Consider the following 18,999-nt stretch of genomic DNA (forward strand, 5'->3'; position numbering starts at 1 on the left):
GAGCTTGCAAGTCCTCCTCGAGCATAGTCCACGCCTCATGCCCATAGAGGACTACCGGTCTTATGAGCGTTTTGTACATCGTGCATTTGGTGCGGGGGTGAATCTTTCTTGACCGCAGTTTCTTCTGGAGCCCATAGTAGGCACGACTTCCGCTGATGATGCGCCTTCGTATTTCCCGACTAACATTGTTGTCAGCCGTCAACAAGGATCCGAGGTAGACGAACTCGTCCACCACCTCGAAGGTATCCCCGTCTATCGTAACACTGCTTCCTAGGCGGGTCCTGTCGCGCTCAGTTCCGCCAACCAGCATGTACTTTGTTTTCGACGCATTCACCATTAGCCCGACTCTTGTTGCTTCGCGTTTCAGGCGGGTGAACAAATCTGCCACCGTTTCAAATTTTCTCCCAATAATATCCATGTCGTCCGCGAAGCAAACAAATTGTCCGGATCTCGTGAAAATCGTGCCTCGACTGTTAAGTCCGGCTCTCCGCATGACACCTTCAAGCGCAATATTGAACAACAGGCACGAAAGTCCATCGCCCTGTCGTAGTCCCCGCCGAGACTCGAACGAACTGGAGTGTTCGCCCGAGATCTTCACGCAGTTTTGCACACCGTCCATCGTTGCTCTGATCAATCTTGTGAGCTTCCCGGGAAAGCTGTTCTCGTCCATGATTTTCCATAGCTCTATGCGGTCGATACTATCGTATGCCGCCTTGAAATCGATGAACAAATGGTGCGTAGGGACCTGGTACTCACGGCATTTCTGGAGGATTTGCCGCACGGAAAAGATCTGGTCCGTTGTCGAGCGGCCGTCGATGAAACCTGCTTGATAACTTCCCACGAACTCGTTTGCTATAGGTGATAGACGACGGAAGAGAATCTGGGATAGCACTTTATAGGCGGCGTTTAGGATGGTGATTGCACGATAATTTTCACACTCCAGTTTGTCGCCCTTTTTGTAGATAGGGCATATAACGCCTTGCTTCCACTCCTCCGGTAGCTGTTCCGTTTCCCAGATTCTGACTATCAGCCGATGCAGACAAGCGGCCAACCTGTCCGGGCCCATCTTGATGAGTTCGGCTCCGATACCATCCTTGCCAGCGGCTTTGTTGTTCTTGAGCTGTTGAATGGCATCCTTAACTTCCCCCATCGTGGGAGCTGGTTGATTTCCGCTATCCGCTGTGCTGACGTAGCCATCGCCTTCGCTGTCCTGACCTTCTGTGCCTGTGTTCTCTGCGCCATTCAGGTGTTCATCGTAGTGCTGCTTCCACCTTTCGATCACCTCGCGTCCGTCCGTCAAGATGCTCCCATCCTTATCCCGGCACATCTCAGCTCGCGGCACGAAGCCTTTGCGGGATGTGTTGAGCTTCTGATAGAACTTCCGCGTTTCTTGAGAACGGTACAGCAACTCCATCTCTTGGCATTCCACCTCTTCCAGGCGGCGCTTTTTGTCCCGGAATAGGCGGGTTTGCTGTTTCCGCTTCAGTCTGTATCGTTCCACGTTTTGCCGCGTACCATGCTGCAGCATTGCAGCCCGCGCTGCATTCTTCTCCTCTAAAACCTCTTGGCACTCCTCGTCGAACCAATCGTTTCTTGAGCTCCGTTCCACATATCCGACAACGCTTTCGGCAGCGTCGTTAATGGCTGCTTTGACTGTCCTCCAGCAGTCCTCAAGAGGGGCCCTATCGAGCTCGCCCTCATCCGGCAACGCTGCCTCAAGATGCTGCGCGTACGCATTGGCGACATCCGGCGCTCGAGATTGTACCGGGGCGGGCGTCGGTACCGTACATTGTTGATGACGGATAGTTTTGGGCGCAGTTTCACCATCACCAGGTAGTGGTCGGAGTCAATGTTGGCGCCACGATAGGTTCTGACGTCGGTTATGTCGGAGAAGTGCCGTCCATCGATCAAAACGTGGTCGATTTGCGATTCTGTCTGCTGAGGTGATCTCCAGGTGTACCGATACGGGAGGCTGTGCTGGAAATAGGTGCTACGAATGGCCATATTCTTGGAGGCGGCAAAATCTATCAGTCGTAGGCCGTTCTCGTTCGTCAGCCGGTGGGCGCTGAACTTTCCAATCGTCGGTCTGAACTCCTCCTCCTGGCCAACCTGAGCATTCAAATCTCCTATGATGATCTTGACGTCGTGGCTTGGGCAGCGGTCGTACTCGCGTTCGAGCTGCGCGTAAAATGCGTCCTTGTCATCATCAGTGCTTCCGGAGTGTGGGCTATGCACGTTGATTATGCTGAAGTTAAAGAATCGGCCTTTGATTCTTAACTTGCACATTCGTTCATTGATCGGCCACCACCCGATCACGCGCCTTTGCATGTCACCCATCACTATAAAAGCTGTTCCCAGCTCGCGTGTGTTGCCGCAGCTCTGGTAGATGGTATGATTACCTCTAAACGTTCGCACCAATGCTCCTGTCCAGCACACCTCCTGCAGCGCTACGATGTCGAAACCGCGGGTCTTCAGTACATCGGAGAGTATGCGAGTACTTCCAATGAAGTTGAGAGATTTGCAGTTCCACGTACCGAGTTTCCAATCGCTAGTCCATTTTCGTCGCTGTGGTCTTTGCCGATTGTTCCGGTCCGTATTCTCTCGTTGACGTTCCTGTGCTGATGTGTTTTTACGGCTGGCTCGCAGGGCCTGACACCAACCCCCTAGATTTCCGGAGGACCATTCCCCCTAAATGTTCGGAGGGCCATAGTGCGCAGTTTAGCTTAGAGTCCTTCTCTGGCACTCGGACGATGATCAGCCGCCCCTGACATGGGGAACAGACGCTGTTGTGAGCCGCTCCTAACGTGGAGTACAGACGCTCCAGGTTTGCAACAGCAAACCCCCCCTTCCCTGTCAGCATACGACCAAAGTTCCCACCGGGGGTTGGTTACCCGATCTTCCCCAAGGTTACTCGTACCCCGGCCAGTACCACGAGGAGGTAGGGATAGGAGTTGCTGGGCAAGAGGCTAAGGACCGCACAAAGGGGTCTATTTTATTCCTGCAGGTACGCGAGGTACCAATGGTACGCCATGCCCAGCCATTTACCGCGCCAAATATAATGGTTACAGAGCTTTTAATTCTATGTGCAGAATCAATACAGTCCAAATGCGAAGCTTGATTGCAAAAATATATCTGCGCTGCATATATAATCTAGTAGGAGATTCAGCTCAGTGTAGCTAGTGGAAACCAATCGATTAAGTTTTCAGCTCAAACGGGTGTTCGGTTCTCCACATTTGTGCTCTTAAAAATTATAAGTTTGCCTTCGATTCATCTTCACCTTAAGTTTTGTGGGATATGGAAGAAGAACAATTTTTATAACGAAATAATTTTCTTTATCTCGAACCCCCATTTCATGATCTAAAGATATATGTATTCATTCAGAATTGTTGTATTTTATTCATGAGACTCTTTTATTCATTAGGAGCGAGAACAAATGTCGATAAATTTTTCTCCCCTGAGATCTAGGGCTTTGGTTTGTGGGTTAAGTTCTGTTATTTCCTCTACGAGAAAGAATGGTGATCAAATTCTTTCTATTGATGTTTCATTTGGTGAGGAAAGGAAATCACCGTTATTCAATCGCCGAAGAGAATTCTTTCTATTCGCAACAACTGGGCGAATAGTGGTTAACACACACAGTGGCTTCGTTTATAAGGCGGAGATGAACCAGCCATAGGGCTGTAAATCTCCTTAATAAAGATAATAATAATAATAATAATAATTCGTTTATAAGGAAATTTTATCCTACCTTATTATATCAGCAGTTTTAGTACAAGACACCAACGCGCCAGACATCCAGCACACCATCATCCTAGTTGTGGGTTCGAATCCTGATTCCAACAAAAAAAAATCATTGTACTGGTAAAGAAAACCATTGAAAAGGTAGCCAATGGATTCATTGTTTTGTTTACTTTTAACGTAAGCCCTAAATATACATTATTTTAAGCTAATATACATCATGAACCCTAAAAATACAAACATAAATGCTAGGACTTGTGCATTAAAACTGCTTTACCAAGTATTGCATTAATTTGGTTATTGTGGGGCCCTTTCTCACTTTAATTATGCTTTATAAAGCTCTTAAGCTTCGTGGTTTCTTGGGTAGTGAAGGCTTTTGTTTGTAGATTTTCAAACTTTTAGCAACGTCTAGTTTCCAAAATGAAGATACGCTTTGTACGATGTCTATTTTGTCGCTTTTGTCACACCTTACGAAGCGTACCTTCATCTTGGAAACTAGAGGTTGCTGAAAGTTTAGAAATTTACCAACGAAAGCCTACTTCTTCTACTTCTGAGACGTCCGATTTGAATACGGTCTTCTGCAATGTTGTAGCTAACGAATGTATCTAACAGCATCAGCGTAGCTGCAACCCTCAATAGCACAAGGTCAAACACTATGACCAAGTGAATGAATTACTTGCTTTTCCCATAGTAATTTCCATACAAACTTTAAACGGCTTGCGCATTCTCAGTTTTCATCAAAATGAACCAAAATTTTGGTAGGACACTCAGAATTTCATCTAGAATCGTATTAGCGGCATGAGCATGAGCATAATTGACCGCCCGCAGATGTTACTCCGTTATTGCTAGAACAACTGTACTTACACAGGGAACCAACAGACGCTACTCGGGATCAGTAGCATCCTCAATGTGTAGGTACTGGTGCTCTCATTATTATAATAAACAATAACGGCGCCGGCTGCGTCCGAATGCAGGTCAATTTGGGGATGGGAGGGAAATGTTGATGTGAGCCGAGGAGTCCTCTGCACTTCCACAAGTATTTGGGAAAGGGGATATGACGGAATTTGGATATGGGGGAGGAATTCGTTTTGGTAAACGATAAACATATAATTTGAAATGAATGCGCCTAACCGGATTCGCGATATTACTCGATAAACGCATTGAACGCCGAACAAGTGTTCGTCCTTCGCCCTCATAGAAGCAAGCGACATGATCAAAAGATCAAACACTACTAACGCGTTACGCGAACCGTGACACTATTCCTCCGTGCCACGCGAGTGACGCGCAACACGATTGATCCAGCCCTCATCACCAGCTCCCGAAGAAGCAAGCGTCAAGGTCGAAGGATCAAACAGAACTAGCGGACCGATTCACTTTTTCACTTAATTTTTCTTCGACCGACGCGCGACATATTTGATCCTGCCCTCATCATCCACACCCGAAGAAGCAAGCGTCAAAGTCGAAGGATCAAACAGAACTCCATCTAGAATCGTATTAGCGGCATGGAGCAAAAACGGTTATAACATACCTACAATAATTACAACATGCGTAAAAAAATCATTTTCAGTAATAGTCATATTTATAACTTATTTTTTTCTAAATTGAGAATTTAAAATAATTCTATTTGCAAATTAGGGTTCCAATGCTAGTAATGGACCCTTTAGTAGCTGAAATTCATTCTCGACGCTTTTCCGCAATGATATCTCAGACGCATATACGTTTTGTGGAGACTAACAACAAGTTCAATGTTTTTACTTCATAGTACGCATATGAAACATACAAAATCATTCGATTTTTCCAGCGAAATATGCATTTGGAAAACTGTTGTCCATAATAGGAATGTTTACAAATTTGACGTTTCCTCAAAATCGAACCAATATCAAAATGCCTAAACACTCGCTAAGAAATTTGACAGCACAATTTCTAGTTAGGTCTTACAAAACCAATTGAAAAAGAAGTTGCCCAGGACTAAGAAAGCATGCTCAACTAAGAGAATGTTTTCGGCAATTTTTGGAGAACTGATATGGAAGAAGTGGGAACTAACAATTCAGGTTTTGTTCCTGGCTTATTATTGCTTTGAAATTCAAAAAAAAAAAAAAAGATCTAAAGAGCGTAATAAAACCAAAATTGGGAAAAGAGTTATTAATTTAAACTGTAACTTTTACATCCTCATCAATAAACTTTCAGAAAATAGATCAAAGTTCTTGGTTTAACAAATGTTTTCGGCACACTTTTAAGAAAAAAAAACACGGTGCTGATCAGATCATCAAGAAAACAACAATATTTTCAATCTAAAAGTGCAGCTCATCCATGACTATTACACAGCATGCATCTGATAGTGAAATTTGTATTTTTTATTCGATGCACGGATTGAAAGAACAGGTGTAAGATAATCGCAACCGCTTTTGTCTGGCCTCAACATACACAGCGCGTAGATCTACATAGCTCATGTTTCATCATGTGTAAATCAATACGTGTATTTTGTGTGCGGCATTGATTACAAGTATAGCTAATCACAACGAGATGAAACAACAATCATACGATTCCATACCACCTCGAGAGAGTGAATCTCAATGGACTGAACAGCAAAAAAAAGTTTGTGGCAACAAACCGTGACTGGTGATGGGCATATTTCAAAGAATGAAGTGGAATTCAGAGAAGTCGATGAGCAGTTGCTATTTCAACTGAATTTTATGCTTCACATGCCAGAAAATTGGTGAAAACTTTGCAGGTAATTCAAGAATTGTTTCTGAATGGTTTCATGTTTCATGTATGTATTTGCATTTTCTAAATTATTTTGTTAGTATCATTCCAAACGTTACATTAATTTATTATATGTATCTAGGTGTTCTGTGTTGGACATCACTATCATCCTAATTAGGCAGAACTAAATTAATCTTTCATTAACATTTTGTCAACAACATTACGTTTAATTTGCCGTAGCAGTTCAGAATTCTTACAGGTGAGTTGATTTCACCAGCTAATAAGAAAAAAAAATGCTTTCAATTAGCCTAACCCAACTTAACCTAAATATATAACGCATTAATCGTGGCAATATAAGACTGGAACGATTTTTGTCTAAAATTATCAATCATTAAATATGACATTTGTTCCAATGTTTCAAGAATCATTTTAAAAATTTTATTTTTTTCTGCAGAAATATCTTTCTGGTATTACAACAGTTAGACCATATCACTGCGGAACACGTTTTTTTATCGAGCACCAAAATACAGCTTTTGACTAAATGAATACCATAGCACGTCTAGTTTTTGAGATATTGACTGTTGAAAATGCAAAATTTGATTATTTCAGTCAACTTGCATGCAAGTTTGGCAGCTTGTATGGCAATTTATTCGCTTAATTGGCCACAGAATTCAAACTTCATGTGTATAACAGTTATTATCAATAAAATTCATAATAGTTTCGGTGCTCAAAAATTATTTTTTGATGGTTTAAAAAAGTATGGTATTCTGCCATACAAGAAAAACGAAGAATTTTGTATGGAGACTGCATGTATGTTGGAAAAATCGGTTTAATGTCAATTTCATCGTGCAATTTCAACCAAATTATAACCGAAATAAAAATTTAAGTCCTAATTTGCATGTTTGGTGGAATAGATCACAGAAAAGTTTGATAAATCATACCTCAAATTTCATGTAAGCATCAATTAAACGATTGTTTCATATAACTTTGGCGACCTGTAGCTAAACATTGTGACGTGCTGGAACATTTCTGAGAACGACTTCAGATACACCAACCCCAAATTTACTAGAAACACATGGTTTGATCCTTGAGACACGCAAAAATGATTTTTTGTTACGCTGTGTATTGTTACAGCATACAACATGGCTGGCCTGAAAATTTACTTGTAGATCAAAAGCTTGTTCTTAAGACAAAGTTTTAATTTTATGTTAATGAGTGGGTAAAGATATTTTATATATTTGTTACATTTGGTATGCATGCCCTCAACATCGCATTTGCACTGATTTTGTGTTCCATAACTTCATATCTCCCTAACTCTTCAATATCGAGTTATGGAGAGTCGACTGTACTATATCTTTCAAACTTTGATGCGAGGGGGTTTCTCGCAGAAATAACCCAGCGATTGGTTCTATATCATTTTCAGGACTCCATAAAGAATTCCTTTAAAGATACATCAAAAATACACCGTGTCCAATATATTCTCATACACTTTTTCTTTTCTTTGGTATAACTTTACTGAATGTAGGATAATCCAATGTTGTAGTATTTCATTGTAGTCTGGTAGTATTATACTAACGTTGAATAGCTTGTTTTATGAATAAAAAAAAATAAAAGCTATGATAAGTGATGAAATGTCCATTGAAGTCGTGTTTTGCACTTAAAATGAATTTTTGTTCATAATGGTCTGGTTTACAAAGTGAAAATCAGAGCTTAGCTTAGCTTAGCTTAGCTTAGACTGACTACACATATCAATGGTTGCTATTCCGTGATTGACCGGAGTCAGTGAAAATGCACAAAGAATCAACTAGAAGATCGGCTGGGATTGGCCATAATCTTCTTCAGTGTGCATAATTCAGTGCCTTTATTTATACATGGTCAATAACGGCGCCGGCCACGTCCTTGCAGTCAGGTGGGATTGGGGGAAGGAATGTTAGTGTGTAACCTTTGCTATTTGGAGACCGTGTTTGCCTCTGCATCTCCACAAAGGTTACTGGGAGGGATGTTTGTTAATGGGGAGGATCGTTGGGTCACAGGATTCACTTTGATAAGCGATTAGACCATGATAAATAATTATTGGTGAGATATAAACATGCTTATATGTAAATATTATTTTTTCATTTGATATGAACAATATCTATGTAGAGAAAAATTATGCCGACACTTGACGTGACGAACCTTTCAAAGTTTGTTGAATAAAGTGAACCTTTCGCAAGTCTACACTCGTAGTGTCGAACCATTCAAAGTTTTTTTTAATTACAAAAATAAAGGTAAAAGGAAAAAGGTGTTTTGAAAAAAAAAAAAAAATTAGACATTAATAATTTATGAATCAGAGTTTATGTCGACACTCACAGTGACGAACCTTTCATAGTTTGTTGAAAAATCATATTTACGTCTCACCGTTGTAACGATTAAAGGTGCAGTCATACATATTTTATAGATTAGAAATAGTAGCATGAAACGAGCTCACCAATTGATCCGTCATCCTTGAGCAGCAACAATCCACTTTCAGCTTCACTCATTTGATCGGCTATATAAAAGCACTCAGAGAAAATAGGCGCACGACCCGAGAGGGAAAACAACTGACGACTGCTCGGGCTTTCTTGCTGCACTGCCCAGGAGCAAGTGTCAACTTCGAAAGATCAAAAAGGACTAATCGAACGCGCCACTTTTTCACTTTACCCGACCGATCGCGCGACATGTTTCTTTACAAAGTGAAAATCAGAGCATTCAGAAACTTTAAGTTAATCATATTGCGTTTTGAATAGATAAATATTGATAAAATTTGATAAATATATGTGCGATAACTGCAGATTGAAATTGGGCTCTGCCTATGAGCGTGCCGCTGGAAATATTTTTCGTAAATTCTCAAGTTGATAAAATAAGTTTATAATTGAAATATTTCCAAAATATTTCCTGCAGTGAATCAGTATTAGAACCACTTTCAAAAAATATTTTCACCAATGATGTCAGTTAGACAAGCGCAAAGTAATGTTATCTCGAATTTGTATGAGAATATACTGGACACGGTGTAGGTCCAGAGCAGAAAATTTCTCAAAATATTTATCCTAGGATTCCATAACCAAGTGATCGCAACTAAAAAAGCTTGAATTGGACTATAAAAACTGGTTGGTTATCTATATAAATAAAAATGGAGTGGTGTTTGTATGTCACGAAATGGCTTACAAACAGGTCAATGTATTGAAATGATTATTTCTCCGTTTTGTTCTTCAAGGGTTCCGACGCGTTTGTATGTATAAAAATCCCAGGATACCCGACTAGAGGCTTGTAACAAAAATATAACAAAATTTTATCAGAATATGATATGCATATCATATTGTGATATAATTTTGTTAGGCTCCGTTATCCATAGAACATAATAAAACAGAGATATAACATAAGGTGTTTTATTTCCTTTCAAGATATTTTTTGTTCATTTTTAACAACTTTTTAACAAAATAAATAGATAATTATGCATTACAATAATACACAATATTATTGTACATCGAACAGTATTATAATTTTGATACTTTGTATCAAACATTATAACTTGGTTTGATATGTTTTTGATAGAATTAAAACACATTTTGTTATGTTTATGTTACTATTCATACACTTTTTGTTATAATTTTAGTTATTTTAACAACATCCTGAATCAAGTTTGTAATAACCTATGTTCGAAAAAAAACTTGTAACATAATAACATATGCTGATATAATTTTGTTATGTACCCTTAGTCGGGTATTCACCGAAAAAGTAGGAACAAACGAAAGTGAACGGAACTGTCATTGTGCATATGGGACAATCCATAGCGTTTTTCAACAGCCTACTTGATGGCAAGACGAAGTTTGCCGGGATCACTAGTAAGTAATAAAAAGCAATAAAAATACACAGATTAGAGTTGTTTCAATTATAGTCCACTCCATGAAAAGTGTAAAAAGTCTTTCAAGCAACATCAGTCAAAATAAAAACTACGAGCATAAAAGTGAAATAGGAAACAGCTTCAATTAATTCCATTTGCCGACATTCAGAAAATGTATTTGCACAATAATGCACCACATGGTCGCCACTGGTCTTTCGGCTTTGTCGGTTTTTTTATCATCTTTGGTGTGCGTCTGGGGCCGTCAAAAAATCTCGTGGCCGCTTAGGGGAGAAAGGGGTTCAGTATAACTATCAATACAAATTAAAAGAGAGGAAGGTAACAGAGGAAAAAGGGAAAGCCTAAGATTCCAATGTAGTTTATGGACAACCCCTCTATGACTCTTTTAATTGCTTGCGCTACGTGCCATCGACTGCGGCCGAATCATCTCGTGTATTCTTCCATTTAAACAGATGTATATCATCCACAGTACCGTAAAATGCGTTGGATTTGATCACTTTCTTGCGATTATGTTCTATAAAACATGGTAGAACGCATACATTATGTAATTATTTTCAAAACCTGTATTTATGTGATGTTTATCGTGCTATGCTATCAAATTTTGGACACAAATTTGAAATTATAGTTAAAACAATTTTCGAGAACGAAGAGTCTTTATTCCGGGGTGAAGTTAGTAATTGATCAACTTTGATCAACATTAATAATAGATTTCCAAATTAAAGAGATATGCTATTCACTCAAATTTAAGCCACTGAATTTGAATGAAGACTCAACACTTTTGGGACTGCTTGTTTACTCGGTAAACATTAGAACTGAATTTTGTGGATAGCTGAGTATACACATCAAAAGACCAAAGGCAGGAAATTTCCTTTAAGACTAGCTAACTGCTCATGAGAAAAATGGGTTTCACTTTAAAAATAATCATTGAAACAACATGTAAATTTGGAACGGGGTTCCGGAAATATTGCTGGAATATACAAAAGAGGTTATTTAAATGGAGCCTCTATATGGGATTGGCCGTTAGATTTTTGCAACATTCCAAACAATTTAATTTTGCCTAAAGCAAACCGTGCCAAAATCGAATGATTGTTTTCATTGAAATTTTTATCACTTTAATAATAACCACGAATTAAATTTACCTATTTTGAATATGGTAAGCCTAAGAAACTACACAAAAACATTGAGATTAGCAGGATTGGTAACTGACCTAGGATTAATTTTTTTGTATATATATTTCGGTGTTGCAAAAATCGAATGGTTTTGTTGCCAAAATCGAAGCCAACGGTTCATGAATCATTTAAACAAGTGTCATGAAATATCTTTCTCTTATTTCAAATAATATATTAAAAAGTCAAATAGCTCCCAAAAAATGCAGCGTCACATACATTCCAACGATAAAAATATTTTGTAGCTTCCATGACAGTCAATACACATGCGTTCAGCTGTGAACAACTTTACCCAGCTTTACCCCACTGATCAACTAAACCCCGTATTACGGTACATTACATGCATATATGTAGCCTCCACAATCAATTAAAACCTGTGCGCAGCTTTCTTCCTATACGTTTCTGTGACTTTCAATTTTGTTCTAATTTAGCCGATGAAGATGAGCTCAATATAATGAAGCCACCGCTCGTTGCAGATGAGAATTTTGTTGTGTGGATCATTTGCAATTGGCTACAGAAAGTAGATATAAACTAAGTATATGATTTTATTACTAAATAATTGCGAGAAAACTCAAAAACTTGCTATGCAGTTTTAATGCGCGCACATTATAATTTAGAACTTACAAAAATCAAGTTGCTCAGGACTTCGAAAATATTCTCAATCAATAGAACATTTTTGAAAATTCCTGAGAGACTGATTTGGAAGAAGTGAGAACTATTATTAAAAAAATCAAAAATATGAAAGCTTCTGGCGATGATGGAATTTTCTACATCCTAATCAAGCAACTTCCAGAAAGTGTTTGGCATGGAGGTTTAATCGTAAAATTAAAAAAAAAACTCAGTGCGCATCGTACCTTCGTGCTGTGCGTACACAAATTCTCTCTGCGCTTGGAAGTTTTCTTAAAAACTACCTAAAGCAATAAAACAGTACTTTTCAGTGCTACATAAACAGTAGAGTAAGGTGGGGCAGAAGTTCGACCTTAGTGGTATAATCAATGTTTCCAGGAAAACAATAGCAGTTAAAACAAAACAAATACCATACAGTGAACCTTCAACATATTGGCTAGAATTTTGCTGAACAAAGATTTGTCAAAATATTTACCCATTTTTAGTTATAACAGTTTCAAAATTAATTGTCTTATTCGAACTTTTGCCCCACCGGTGGGGCAAAAGTTCGAATCTAGTGTGGGGCAAAAGTTCGCTGGCTAAAACACAAAATATCGATCCTTTTATAATAGGCATACTTTACACCAGCCGTAAACTTAAGTTTGACAAAAAATACACACTAAATTTTCATCAAAAAAATTGCCCAAAACCGGGTTAATTGTAATATACTCAAAAATAGCAGGTTTTCACAAAACTATGTGGAAATGTAAAATTTTGGTGACAATTTTCACACGATCAGACAAATTTAACTAAATTTTAAAATAATATGTGGATTTTAGGCAATATGTAAATTTTTCCGCGATTTTATACATGGGTCGAACTTTTGCCCCGCTGATTCGAACTTTTGCCCCACTATGGGCCCAAAATTGTTTTCAAGCATTTATGCAAAAACTAATACACCTCAAAGCAACCTTATGATAGGCCTAGAAACACCCTTACATAAAATATTGAAAAATATTTTATCTTCAATTGATTCCATGCAACGAAAGTTTGACCAAAAATTACAATCTTCACGTCGAAAAACAACAAATAGCCATAACTTTTCCAAATCTCAATCGATTTTTATGATATTTGGATTGAAAGTCTCTTACTTGAATAGCATTCGACCCACCATGACATTTATAAGATTTGTTTTGAATTGAACTGGAAATCTTAAAAAGAAACTCTTACCCCACTCGAACTTTTGCCCCACTTTACTCTACTTTTCAGTGCTAAAATTAACAACGGTACTTTTCAGTGCTACTAAAACAGTACTTTTCAGTACTATTTTTTGTGCTATTGATCCCTTTACGATCCTTGTTTGGACCCGTGCCTTCGATTTTTCGTTGGACCCGTTGGCGAAAGCTAGCGGTTGTAATCCTTCTTGGGAAAAAATCTCTTAGGAGATCACGTTTTCTTTCGTTTATTAACTAAACATGGTATCAACAACTAACAACAGGAAGGGTGAATCTCTGAATTCACCACTTCCTTCCAAAAAAGTGGGATTTAAAACTGTCACTAAACGTGGCAAGAATGGAAGAAAGGACGCTTCCCCGGAATGCAAACTTTCTTCCAAGGGTGAAATGAATAATTGTATCGAAATGAGCAATCAGTTTGATGCTCTAGACAAATTTTCCGAACACCAAATCGAAGCAGCCTCTATCCCAGACTCTTTGATTCAAGTGAGGAAGTATAACGTTCTTATTTATCGTATTCATGTGTTTATGTGGAGATGAAGGTAAATCCAAATATAAAGTCAACATGAATCAACAAAACTCAACAAATTAGAGATATGCCATGCGCTACTCATTGGGTGAACGAGCTCTGTTACCTTTTCTCTTCTCGCCCGGCTAAAGCACACTAATAGTCATTGAGATACTCGGGCAGCCAATAAGTATTTTATGAAGGACTAACATTTGATATCGAGTGTATTGTGCCCATTTTGATTACAAACATTCTTATCATCTAGGCCTACCTTATGCTTATACCCTAAGCTTACTACTCCTGCCGACGATGACACTGCCGTTTGACACACTGATGCGATGAGGAGGGGCCCCTTTGCTGCTTCATGTTCACCGTTGACGTGACGATGTTCGATTGCTCGCTTTCGAGCGCTTGAGTATTCGGACAAGCTGGCTACACTGCCGTTTCAGCTACACACTTTCCGCAAAATACACCGTCCGCAGACGATCAATCTAAATGCTGCCTCACAACTCTCATTCACCTTCAGGCCAAACGCTGGAACATGAAATCTTCGTGGCCGCTTCTTAATTCACATTCCGCAACTCAGGTATCGCGACGGGGTAATTCGAAAGCAAACGCACTTGCTAATGTTTACTGATTAGGTGGCACACACGCACAGGCACTCTTGAGCGCCGAGAAGTACAACACAGGCGACTTGAACTGTGTATGTCGCTGTTAGGTCACGCACGCAAACTACTGCCTCACCGTTGATGTGTCCACCGGATCGTGGACGAGTGCTTCGTCTCAACTGAGCTCTTGTTTACGAATTCACTCTTGTTGAGTGTACGCACACACACGACCGTGATCGATGACGATTCGATCGGCAATGATTCTTCAACGGATCACTCCTCGCACACGGTTTGCATGCGGACTGTCACACTAACACTATCGCGTCTCTTCTTTTGCACTAACACGGTCACTGAGCAGGGAGGTACTAGAATAACGAACGGATTCGGTTCGGATCGTATGGCTTGCTACACACTATGAAGTCCGGCGAGATGGCGATGCCGGCATGTGCTGATTGCGATGGCACGACGGGGACGCGTGCGCCGCTGAGAAGCACGCTATAAAAGGCTCTGGAAAAATCTCTATGAGTGGGCCATTCATGAGGTCGAAATGATTATAATTTTACCTCTGTTTGAGAGCCTTCTTTGGTAATCATGCTTCGCGCGCAGCTTTGATCTGGTGATATCCTCCTATGGAATTTTATGTGCTGTTGGAGATAGGTTTTAGTTAGTCCGATTGTAATCATGTTGGCCTTATTTGTCTACCTCGTGCTAGGCAAAATGGTGGTTCAATCGACGCGCGATAGGTGGTACTTTTGTAGCTGCTTCTTTCCTCCTCCGAATGCCTGTACGCTAGATCTAAGTAGAATGCACTTTTGTGAGGCTGGAGAATCGTTTTGATGTGAAAGATTCAATTTACCTTCCGATTCGAAGAGATGTCTTAATGATTTGTTCCGACCACGCTGGATTAGCAGGTTTGCAGATGGCGGTGTCGCGGATGCGATCTGGAGGGACTCGGAGCACTACGAAAAGTGATCGATGTTCGTAGCGATTTGCTTTGTTAGGCCAATTGCCGCTCTTGCTGTTACAGTAACGAGAGAGTGTGAGGGTGATGACTGTAGTATCATCTTTCGTTCAGCCCGATGTTTCGCTCTAATGTGGCTGAAGCGTTCGTTCTATGCTATTGTTCTATACTACTAACTACACAGATTCGACAGATTGCTCCTAGCTAGGATTTCGATTTCTGTTGATGTGGTATCTGCAACATAAATCTTAGCACTACACAAAGATGACTACTTGCTTCCACTTTAATTAGTGACAGATTTGCAAGAGTATTTTCGCCCATAGCGGCTACTACAGAGGGAATACACTTACTGTCTACGGCTATATATGGTGATATTTACGGCTATCGAATTGCGTTATTCACTATCAATGTTATCTCCTGGTTGTTATTTGGGCACTAAATAACAACTAGAGCCGAATTAGGTAGATATTATATACAACAATATTTTTCATGTTCTACTGACATTTATCTTATTTTGATGGGCTAATATGTTTTTTTTTTTTTCGTTTCTTGTCTTGGGCTAGATCTTTGGCAAAGTTTATTTCGAAAGCGCTAAATTGATGGCGCTATGATCGACTGCGCTCTGATGCGCTGTGGCATTTGGAGTTTTGTTATTTGACTATTATCTGATCTTTTAATCGCGAGTGCTTATACCAGTGTTGACTAAACTGGTGATACTGAATGTTGCTGTGAGTGTATAAGTTCGTCGTGGTCGTTGAGGATCGTATTGATGACTGCCTCAACCGTGGATGTCACGACGATACCAAGGGTCCGGTATTAGTTTTTTGGCCGCATAGCGTGTTTTGGTGGTCGATCATGCTCGTAGTCGGTAGCGATGGTGATGCATTTTTCATAGCTGATTTACTCCTTGTCTGTACTGAGGAGTCGCTTATCTCTCGAAGTGTTGCGTAGAATAAGAGACACCATGGTGAAGTGTTACTGCGACCATAGTGTTGAGGTCTACGCCCGTGGTTTTACAGGTGTTTTGATGCCGTTGTGGATGACGAGGTTTCGCTAGATGATGTTGGGCCTTCAGTCAATCCGCTTTCGGGTTTTTGTAGCTCCTGGCTCATTGTTGACAGCTTATGTGGTGCTGTGGACATAGCTTGATTTTTGGTGGAGTTTTAGAACTTCCGCAAAGCGTGTGTTGTTGACGATCTAAGAGAGTCGTTCATCGTTGGCAGAGTATGAACTGTTCACATAGCTGGAGTTATTCAATCCGCCTTTATATCTTTGGCATGATACACGCCTTTTGAAGACGTCTTTACGTCCTCGAGAAGGTAGTTGTTTGCGCCTTGCACTTCTCGAACATGGCATGGAATGAATTTAGGGCCGAGCTTCTTGGTGCGTTGATCTATCGCTGATGATTTTTGGAAGGATCGGCGCCAGACGAGTTCGCCAACCGCAAATTTCCTCTCTCGCGTCCGTAGGTCGTAACGTTGCTTACTTCTGTCGTGCGCCATTCGAATCCGATCTACCACGAATTGCTGGATGTTCTGTACTGCCTTCAATCTTGCCTCTTGAGCTTTCGCCTCGTCTTCTGGTGTGTTCATCGCTGCTAACGTGTACTGCTCCGTGAATAGGATGTGATTTCTGCCGAAGTTGGCGTAATATGGGCTACAACCCAATGCTTCATGCTTTGCCGTGTTGATCGCGCAAACTATTTGTTGGAGATGCTCGTCCCAGTTCCGTTGATCTTCATCGAGTAATGTCCTTACGCAGGTTACAAGGGTCCGATTCGTGCGCTCTGCTGCGTTGCACATCGGCGTGTAATACGCCGTCCGCATGTGAGTGATGCCATAACGAATTAGAAGAGAACGAAATACATGGGACGTGAATTGTGATCCGGAGTCCGTTACTACGATTCTCGGGGTTGAAAATCGAAGGAATACATAGTTCTCTAGGTATGCAACCATATGCTGAGCACTCGCCATGCGAAAGGGCTCGACTATGACAAATTTTGTGATCCAATCCACGATTACTAGTAGCACGGTATTTCCACTGCGTGATCTGGTCATGGGACCCACCCAATCAATTGAAACAAGTTCCCATGGTTGTTTGGCCGGCTTGGTTGCTCCCATTGGTGGTGTTAAGACAGAGTTTGGCGCCTTCGATGCTTTGCAGACTGTACACCGTTGAACATAGCGTTTCACTTCCATTGCCATTTTTGGCCAGTAATGATCTTGCTGGATTTTGTTCAGTGTGCGATCGTAGCCTAAGTGAGCCGCTGTTGGCAGGTCGTGAAACCTCCGGAGAAGATCTTGTCGTAACGATTCAGATACAACACGTTTCCATCGTTGAGTACGTATGCCGGTCTCGTCTACAGTCATACAGTTTTTGTATAAGACTCCATTCAGGATTCGGAAGTTCGGGTACTTGTCACTGTCTTCCTCTACTTTCTTCATGAGATCACTGTACCACTTGTCATCCGGCGTTGCTGGATCTGCCGTTATTAAGCTGGTGTCTCCGATCCGACTCAAACAATCTGGAACAACGTTTACTGAGCCTTTCCGGTACTGGATGTCAAAGGTGAAGGCATTAAGACGTAGAATCCATCGAGCCATCAAGGGAGTTGGGTTTTTCATTGTTTTCAAATAAGTAAGGCTCGAGTGATCACAAAACACAGTGAAGCGACTGCCTTCAACGTAGCCTCTAAATTTTTCAATGGCTTTAATAACCGCCAAACATTCCCTTTCAGTGACGGAATATTTGCGTTCAGAGGGCGACAACTTTTGTGACATGTAACAAATCACCTTCTCCTGACCATCTACTTCCTGTGTAAGGACTGCTCCGACCGCAATGTCGCTAGCGTCACAGGCGATGGAGAACTGTTTGGTATAGTCTGGTGTGCTGAGGACCGGTGCGCTGCATAAGTGCTGCTTGAGCGTGTTGAATGCGACTTCACAGGCTTCGTTCCAGGAAAATTTCACCTTCGCCTTCGTCAACTCAGTCAAAGGTGCTGCGGTCCGAGAAAAATCCTTAATAAAACGTCGGTACCATCCGCACATTCCCAGGAAGCGTTGGACTTCCTTTTTTGATGAGGGAGTAGGAAAGTTGCTGATTGCGGATGTCTTTTCCTTGTCCGTGTTCCAGCCATTCTCGTCCAGAACATAACCCAAGTACTTTATACTCCGCCGACAAAATGTGGATTTTGTTGCATTAATCGTGAGTCCGGCGGCTCGGAGTCTTCGTGCGACCTCTTGCAACACCGCCAGATGTTCTTCTAACGTTTCCGTAGCGATAATAAGATCGTCTAAGTAGACGAACACTTTGGGTTCCATGTCGATGAAGATGTAGTTCATTACCCGTGACAAAGCTTGACTTGCAGTGGACAAACCGAAAGGAACTACCTTGAACTGGAAGTGCCCACGTTGTGGTATAGTAAAAGCCGTTTTTTGTTTGGAATTGTCGTCCAACGGTATTTGCCAAAATGCCGATTCAAGATCTATTGACGACAGAAACCTACTGCCACTGAGGTTGTTCATGATGGAGGCAATTTGCGGGATCGGATACGCTTCCTGGACAATTATTGTGTTCAATTTCCTCGCATCTAAGCAAAGG

At 40.9% G+C, this 18,999-nt stretch overlaps 1 long non-coding RNA gene across 1 annotated transcript; it reads right to left on the reverse strand.

The window, feature by feature from the left end:
- Positions 1-13,837: 13,837 nt before the first annotated feature.
- On the reverse strand, positions 13,838-16,630 carry LOC110679595. Its single transcript, XR_002502615.1, has 4 exons — positions 15,295-16,630; positions 15,141-15,233; positions 15,002-15,082; positions 13,838-14,945 (listed from the first exon to the last, which is right to left on the reverse strand). It is a non-coding gene; the product is annotated as an uncharacterized LOC110679595 (long non-coding RNA).
- Positions 16,631-18,999: the final 2,369 nt, after the last annotated feature.

The sequence above is a fragment of the Aedes aegypti genome, chromosome 3, assembly GCF_002204515.2.
Source record: "Aedes aegypti strain LVP_AGWG chromosome 3, AaegL5.0 Primary Assembly, whole genome shotgun sequence".
NCBI lineage: Eukaryota > Metazoa > Arthropoda > Insecta > Diptera > Culicidae > Aedes > Aedes aegypti.